At 51.5% G+C, this 8,956-nt stretch overlaps 1 pseudogene; it reads right to left on the bottom strand.

Annotated features, from left to right (window-relative positions):
• Positions 1 to 3,039: 3,039 nt before the first annotated feature.
• On the bottom strand, positions 3,040 to 8,572 carry LOC120839097 (annotated as a pseudogene).
• Positions 8,573 to 8,956: the final 384 nt, after the last annotated feature.

The raw sequence follows: 8,956 nt of genomic DNA, 5'->3' as shown, positions 1-8,956 counted from the left end.
CAGGCCTTTGGGCCCATACACAGTCACCCGTGAACAAGGAGCCGAGCTGGCTTCGAAACGTCGGGCACATTGAAGAAATTGGTTAGAGTCTACGTTGTACGTTTTCTTATTACTTACCTAACCAGGCGGAGTTCCGCCAAAATGTTTACATTTAAGACTACAGCTTAGAAGAAAAAGGAAAGGGCAGTTGAAGGTTAGGACGGGAGTGGGCACCTCTGGCGACAGCAATGTCAAAGCAATAGTGCCCCTAACAGATGACTGACACTATTCTTTTTAAAAGATCCTGTAGCTTTATTTTAAAGGCGTGATATAGAGTCAAAAAAAGGTTACCCCGTCTCCATATTTTTTTTCTCAAGGAGGGAAAATGAAATTAAAAAAATGGCGGAAATAATAGCAAACGAAGTCATATTTATAGTACACGCTGGTGAAGGTTGCGTATTAGAAGACGAATACTCGTAGGTAATTCCCAGGGATTCCGAAAAAAAAATCAAGAGCGCTTACTGCCAGTCGGATGCAGGCAAAACTTGCAAAACATGTACAGAAAGCTTTTTTCTTTTTTTAAACGGTTTCGGCAATGAAGGATGACTTAATGAATGCATACGGCTGAACTCTATAAATTTGGTGGCGGCTGGCGCCACATAGCCAAAGGTTTGTTCTGCATAGCATCATAGTAAACGCGATTCTCACAATTATGCGATGTCCCTTTCCAACTCTGAGAAAAAGTCTTTGAGCCCAATCTTGAGTTCAAACGTCCGAGCGTCTTGCATGATAGACCCTTTAACATTTTCGAGGTGATATACACACTAGGTGAGGCCACCATTAGTTGGTCATGCTGCTCATGCACTATAGAGCACGCAGTGGACATGAGCGTTTCGTTAGCGTTCGCGGTGTACTAGGATCGAAACGCATTCCACTTGAGCTCTGGGTCAGTGATCAGCGCGAACTCCGAACCAATCACAGGCTTCACGCCGGAAGCGATGAAGCCAACTAATGGCGGCTGCAGATAAGTTGCATATCATTTCACAATTTCAGGAAGGATTAATTGTGACGCGGCGCGAGTGTCAAATTGTTCGTCAGCACGTATACTGCTTGAAGTTGGACTTTTCGGTCACTAGACGCGCTGACTCAAAGGTGACTCTTGTCCATTAACCTAACTTGTAAAAAACAAAGGCTGGTAGAAAATAATAAAATGAATTAAGGGAATTCAGCCGTTCAAGCGACGCATTTCGTTATTTATGATGTATTCGAACAGATGAAGCTTTTGAAATAAATACAATTTAGGAGCACGACAGCTAAGAAATGCATTGCTCATGTATTGGAAGTTGGCTTTCTTTAAAAAAAAAAACGGAAATATACCGTATTTTCCGGGCTATAGTCCGCGGACTATACATGTTTGAAAGTTGAAATTTCTGGCTGTGCGGACTATCTACGCGTGCGGACTATACAGGAATTATGTTTTTCAAGATCCTTTATTATGACGAGACGTGACGAATTTTGTGCACGAAAGTGTATGTTAATGATGATTTATGCACATTATAGGCTTTTTTTTGTGAGCTAAGAAAACATACATATGTCAAGGTGTGCCGCGTATGAGAAGAATTTCGTGTCGACTAAGCACCAGGTGCGGACTATGCACTGGGTGCGGACTATGCAGCGGGTGCGGACTATGCAGTGGGTGCGGACTATCTAAGCAAAAACTTTCATTTTTGACCCCAAATTTGCCTCTGCGGGCTATACACCGGGTGCGGACTATAGTCCGGAAAATACGGTACTTGTTTGCTTGTCATAACGAGGCGGATGACATATTCGTAATTATTGAGACAGAACATAGCCTCCTTTATACTGACAAAGCCTGGCAGATCGGCACGAGACGCGGTCGCCGAAAGGGGAAAGGTAGTGTGGCAGACAAGCGATGAGAGTAGAGGCATGTAACGGGCGCTGCGGCGAGAAGCCGAAACAAACTTTTCTCGAGCGATGGAATGTCCACTCGTGCTCCTCGCGTTCTTCGCGGTGCCGCTTCTTTTTCTTGCCGGGTTTGAAAACCATTCTTCGGGTCTTCGCCGCAGCAGAAGCTGTGCACTGAGTACCAGAAATGCTCTCTGCTAACATATTCTCGAGCTCCAAATCTGCGACCGAGCACTCAATGGCTCCGTCGTCGAACTGCCAGGCTTTGTGAGTATAGAGGAGGCTATGGACAGAAACGTAAAGTGTAGACAGTATGGCTTCCTTGTAAACACCGACAACATTTCGTTAATAAAACAAAACGAGGTGGTTTGTTTTATGGACAACGTATGTTTTATGTTTTATAAACAATGTGTCGTATGCTCTAGGACGACGCCGTCTTTGGTGTCGTAATAGAGGTCGTCCCAGACTTCTAGAACGACCTTACTTGTCCCATTACTCAAAAAAGCGGCGTCGTTGTGCCCGAAAGATGGTCATAAAGATGCGTCATCAAGCACGCGCCGGTCACGCTCACGATCACGACACGCTAAGTACGGGAGCGTGATGTTACCGCCGGAGCGCCGTGTGCAAAAGGTGCGCCTCGAACTTCATCTGTGCTCGTTCTGTGCTTCGTGCGATGGACTGTGAGGCGACCGCGTCTACATCTACGGCATCCAAATTTCGAGCAGCGTCTCCATGTACGACGGCTTCCGCAGGCAAACGTGGCCGCCCACGCAAATAAGCCACAGCCTCCTTAAGTGTCCTCCTCTAGGCGTCGTTCCCGAAGTCGTCCTCCAAGCGTCGTTCTCGACGTCATCCTTGAGGTCGTCCTACAGGTCGTCTTAGAAGTCGTTCTAGACGCCGTTCTTGACGTCGTCCTCGACGTCTTCTTAGACGTCATCCTTGAGGTCGTCCTCGACGTGTTCCTAGACGCCGTCCATGACATCGTCCTCGACGTCGTCCTAGGGGTCGTCCTAAACTTTAATACGCGTAGAAACATCAGTCGAAGAGAGAGAGAACATATATTCATTTAATGGAAGGTTCACTCGTCTATGGGTTGGTGTCCCTGAGGCGAGAGGGAAAAATAATGTAGGGATTTATAGGAAAGGGTAAGTGACAATGAATAAATCTAGATGAAGTGATGGACCCCAGAGTCCCTGATGTAGCTGATCAGGGAGTCCAGGATTTCTTTCCTGTGCTGCGGCTGTCCCTTGGGGGTGGGTCCAGTCTTCAAGGTTCGTGGGCCTTTTCTCGCTGGGTAGCGAGTCCCATGACTCTACTCTAAAGTCTTCCAGGCCTTTGCATTCCCAGAGCACGTGTTTCGTCGTTGCCACGGATCCCTCTGTGCATGTCTTGCACGTTGGGTCCTCGTGGTCCTTCAGTCCGAAGGATGCTTTTTTCGCCGGAGTTAGTGCCGTCCCTGTCCTGATTCGCCGTAGCCGAACCGTCTCCCATCTCGTGTACCCTGGTGGTATCGGTTCTTCCTCTGTTAGCAGAAGACCCTTCAGGTACAGTTTCCTCCCTTCTTTGGCTTGCTCGGCCATTTCATCTGGGTCTATTGACATGTCATTCGTCGTTTCGACTCGAGAGGTAAGGCCTGGCGCGGAGCTGGTGCTGCTAGCTGCCTCCGCTGCGGCCTGGTGAGCCCTCTCGTTCCCCGGGATATCGTTGTGTCCGGGTAGCCACTCGATCGTTATGTTGGAATCCAGCTTCCTGAGCTCCTCCGCAATATTCTTGATCTTCTTGACCGTTCTGCTTCTCGTTCTGCAGCTGCGGCAAGCTTTCAGTGCCGTCTGAGAGTCTGTGAAGATCCAGGCCCTGTTGCCTGGGTCGATTCTTTCACGGATATCTTTGGCTGCGGCTAAAATTGCACGCAGTTCAGCCTCTTTAACCGAGCTCTGCGTTGGAAGCTTCTCTGACCAGGTCCTGTCCCTCGCAATGTCGACAAAGGCTGCTGCGGCAGCCCCGTCGTCCTTCGCGGCATCCGTGTACTTTATTTTCTTACATTCAGTGTTCTCCGCGAGCCACTGGACGTGTTTCTTGGCTGCGAATTTTCTCTGTTAGTTCCTTGTCCCTTGAATGTTGGCTTGTGATCAGTTACGCCTATGTCTTGCCATGGTGGGGAAGCCTCCTCGATCGGGGGCCTACCTTCCGTAGAGTATCCTAGGATTTCCAATAGTCTTCGCCCATGTTTAGTCCTTTCGAGGCGTTGAAAGTGTGCGATTTGTTGTGACTCTGCTTTCTACTCTATCTTGTTCATTCCTGCATATTTCCTTAGTTCGTCGAGGAGTGTGTATCTCGGTAGTCCAGTTACCACTCTCATGGTTTGATTGTTCAGTCTTTCAATTTGCTTCCACTGAGCCTTGGTGAGGTTCATCCAGTTGCAGCAGTAGAGCGCTCTGGATGTGAGGAGGGCTTCTGCCATGGTCCGGATTGCTGTAAGAGCGCAGCTCTTAGGGGCCCGTTCCCGGCTTGAGCGGCGTCGCCGTCGCCGTCGCCGTCGCCGTTGGCGTCGCCGTCGGCGTAACCAGGGTCACCCCAAGGTCACACGACCCCCAAGGTCACCCCAGGGTCACGCGACCCCCAAGGTCATCCCAAGGTCACGTGACCCCCAAGGTTACCCAAAGGTCACGTGACCTATCCCCAGAGGTCACGTGACCCCCCCCAGGGTCACGTGACCCCCAAGTCACGTGACCCCCTGAGGTCACGTGACCCTGCCAAGTCACGTGACACCCCCGAGGTCACGTGACCCCCCGAAGTCACGTGACCCCCTGATGTCACGTTACCCCCTGAGGTCACGTGACTCCCCGAAGTCATGTGACACTCCCCGAGGTCACCTGACCTCGAGGTCACGTGACACCCCCCGAGGTCACGTGACCACCCCCACGGTCACGTGACCCCCCGCCGAGGTCACGTGACCTCCCAGATGACGTCACCGGCATCCGCATCGTCATCATCGTCACTGATGACGTCACCAGTGACGTCACTGATGACGTCAACGACATCCGCATCGTCATTGTCATCATCACGGATGACGTCATCAGTGACGTCACTGATGACGTCACCGACATCTGCATCGTCATCGTCATCATCGCTGATGACGTCATGGGAGTCCGCGTCAACATCGTCACTGATGACGTCATCAGTGACGTCACTAATGACATCATGGGCATCGTCACGTGACCCCTCAAGGTCACGACCCCCCAAAGTCACGTGACCCCCCCAGGTCGCTTCACCCCTCCCAGCACCCTTCCCTCCTCCTCAAGAGCTGCGCTCTAATTCGGCGTTACAGGGAGTTGTAAACGGCTTTCACTTTTTAGAGCGCAGCTCTTAGGGGCCCGTTCCCGGCCTGAGCGGCGTCGCCGTCGGCGTCGCCGTCGCCGTCGCCGTCGGCGTCGGCGTAACCAAGGTCATTCCAAGGTCACGTGACCCCTCCCAAGGTCATCTCAAGGTCACGTGACCCCACGTGACCCCCTGAAGGTCACGTGACCCCTCGAGGTCACGTGACCCCTTCCAAGGTCATCTCAAGGTCACGTGACCCCAACATGACCCCACGTGACCCTTTGAAGGTCACGTGACCCCCAAGTCACGTGACCCTTCTGAGGTCACGTGACCCCCGAGGTCACGTGGTCGCCTCCCCAAGGTCACGTGACCCCCGAGGTCACGTGACCCCCAAGGTCACGTGACCCATTCCAAGGTCATCTCAAGGTCACGTGACCCCACGTGACCCCCAGGTCACGTGACCCCTCTGAGGTCACGTGACCCCTCTGAGGTCACGTGACCCCCGAGGTCACGTGACCCCTCCAGGTCACGTGACCCCCAAGGTCACGTGGGGGTCACCTTTGGGGTCACGTGGCCTTGAGGTCACCCCCAGGTCACGCCTCCCCGAGGTCACGTGACCCCCTCCCCGAAGTCACGTGACACCCCCCCCGGAGCATATTAAAGAATGAGGGGAGGAGGAGGAGAAGGGGGAGGGGTCTACCCTCCCCTCAGTACCCTTCACTCCTCCTCCTCAAGAGCTGCGCTCCAATTCGGCGTTACAGGGATTTGTAAACGGCTTCCACTTTTTTTCGTCCGCCCCCCACGATTTACTCGTTGTCCTACGAATCAATTTCAGGGCCTGGTCCCATACCTTCCTCAGTTCGGGTAGCCATTTGGTACTCCCAGCTGTTTCTTCAAATGTAACTCCAAGGATTTTTATGCTCGGACGCCGTTCTAGTTCTTTTCCCATGAGTTGAAGTTGCACTTGCTGTGCAATCCCTTTTCTGTGGTCCTTTGGTCTCGCAACGACCATGTATTGGGTTTTTTCAGGGGACGGCTCCATCCCGACTTCCTCCAAGTACTTTGCAACTTCGTGGATGCCCCGTTGCATAGTGAACTCCTGGTCTCCCAGCGAGCCTCCTTTGGTCCACAATGTGACATCATCCGCGTATATTGTGAACCCGAGGTTTTCAATGTGTCGCAGTCTCGTTGGTAAATCTGCCATTACCATGTTAAATAATGTGGGCGATATCACTGCCCCCTGTGGTACGCCTCTGTTGTTGAGTGTCTCCGGGCCCATTGTGTTCCCGATTTTCACCTTAAACCTTCTATTGGACAGAAAGTCTTTGATGAATTTTAGTGTTAGTAAACAGGATAACTGGGCGAGTTGGTATGAATTCATAATGGAACAGCGCGAATTTTCGCAAGGACAGAGGAAGGAACTGGACAGGACGAGCGCTGTCCTGTCCAGAGGAAGGAACTGGACAGGCAGCGCTCGTCCTGTCCAGTTCCTTCCTCTGTCCTTGCGAAAATTCGCGCTGTTCCATTATGAATTTTAGTGCTCTGCCCCTTAGTCCACATCTCTTAGCTCCTTCTTTCACCGCCCAATGCGGAACGGCATCAAAGGCTTGTTTTATGTCAAGAGCAACTACAAGTCTTGGATCTATGTTCTTCTTGTCTGCCATCACGTCTTCGTATAGCAGCTTGAGAGTGTCTGGTGTTCCCATGGCTTCTCTGAGTCCTGTTTGCCTCGGGTCCAGCCTGTCGTAGGTCTCGAGGTACCATTGTACCCTCTGCAGGACCATTTTCTCCAAGACTTTGCAGATGCTGGACGTTAGTGAAACTGGTCTGAAATTTTCGATTCTATCCTGCGTCTTTCCGGGTTTAGGTAATGGTGTCACCCAAGAGATCTTCCAGGAGTCAGGGATCGTTCTTTTCTTCCATGTTTCGTTATATTTCTTCAATAGCTCTTCTTTGGCCTCGCCTGGGAGGTTACTAAGAGCCGTATATGTTATCCCGTCGGGTCCGGGTGCGCTTCCTTGTTTGGCTGAGTGGATGGCCTCAAGCAGCTCCCCCATGTTGAAAGGTTCGTCCATTCCCGGTTATTCTGGTGGTTTTGCAGCCCAGCTCTTTGAGCGTTTTTTGCCTCCCTGTTTTGCCGCCGTGATGTGCGGGAAAAATATCTGACTTGCTTTTACCGCCAGCTCCTCCTCCGTCATTTTCAGGCGAAGCGCAAGGTTCTGTGCTGCGTTCCGGCTCTTGCGTTTGTTCTTGTTCATCCCCCTGTAAGTCCGCCAGACCTTTCCGAGTCCGGTACGTGCGTTGAATGATGCGCAGTGGCTTCTCCATTTATGCCGGCATAGCTCTTTTGAGTGTTTCATAGCCATGGCAGTCGCTTTGTTGAGCTTGATCTTATGCGCCGTCGCCCTGCTTCTCCTGAATCTTGTTAACGCTCGTAGTCTACTGGCCCATAGGTTCAGAAGGTGGGTGTCTGGTGTCGGATCACCTTGTTTTACATTAACGTGGGTTCTTGCCTCCTTCATCGCCTTGCAGATGCTTTCCTCGATGTCTTCGTGCCGCTCCAAGCTGCTTAGAATGAGCTCCCGGAATCCGTCCCCTTTTATGATCGGTCGAAGCTCCTTACCTTTCCGCCCACTTGGGTGTGTGACTGTGACCTCGATGGGGTATAGTGGTCGCTGCCCTGTGTGTCCCTCCTTGGTGTCCATTGGGTGTCGAGGCGCTTTGTGGCCCATGTGAGATCTGGTGTAGTGTCCTTCTGGCGTTGTAGTTTGGCTAGTCGTGTCTTGACCCCTTGTTCATTGCGGAGTTCAAGCCCGGCTGTTTGCATGGCTGCGATGATGTCTCGGCCTTTCTTTGTGTTGGTGTTGTATCCCCATTCGCGGTGTTGTGCATTAAAGTCCCCTCCGACAATCAGTGGGTCTCCATCGGCCAGCTCGGATAGCTTTCGAATCCATTCTGGCGTCTCTCCATTTTTTAGGGTGGTATTGGGCTTTAAGTAGACAGATGCCACCACCAGTTTGAGTTTACCTCGCTTTAGTCGGACAGCAACTACCTCCCTCTTGTCCGAGCAGGGTGCAGTGGTGTCTAGCTGCGTCTGTGGTATGTTTTGGAGTACGCAAACTGTCACCCATCCTTTCTTTTCAATGGGATTCTTCTCCCTGGAGCTCGGCTTAGATTTGATGGTCGGAGTTAGGTAAACGTTGAAGCCGGTGATTGCCATGTCCGGTGTTTTAGTCTCCTGCAGCAGCAGAATTTCTGGTGGCACATTTCTTTCGAAGCGGAGCTTGAGCTCCGCTGCTCTTGCCGAGAACGTGTTGCAATTCCACTGTAGGATCCGTGTCGGTGCCATCTTAGTCTGTCCGGGTTCGTTAGTTCTATCTGCTATGCTTGAGTTCAGCAATTTCCTTTTTAATCTCTCCGAGTACTTGGAATACCATATTAAATCCCCTTTCCACGTCTTTCTCGAATTTGGCGATTTTGGATTCTTGCTTCTCGAACCTTGCTTCGAGTGCTTGTACTTCCTTCCTCCAGTCTGGTAGTTCGGGGGACTTAGCCTTCGTGCGCTGGGCCCATTCTGGGATCCAGTTTGGGGCTGCCATTTTCTCATTGGAGTCAACTGTTTGCTTTCCTGGGTTGGGAGGAATTCGAATGACCTCCTGCTCTGTGTTTTGTTGGCCGCGAAGTTGGGCCTGTGAGGTGGCAGTTGCTTTGGCTGCTGCCGCGTAACTTTCTC

This window comes from Ixodes scapularis, unplaced genomic scaffold (genome assembly GCF_016920785.2).
Source record: "Ixodes scapularis isolate PalLabHiFi unplaced genomic scaffold, ASM1692078v2 PGA_scaffold11__112_contigs__length_91849675, whole genome shotgun sequence".
Taxonomy (NCBI): domain Eukaryota; kingdom Metazoa; phylum Arthropoda; class Arachnida; order Ixodida; family Ixodidae; genus Ixodes; species Ixodes scapularis.
This window is presented reverse-complemented; position numbering and strand designations above follow the sequence as displayed.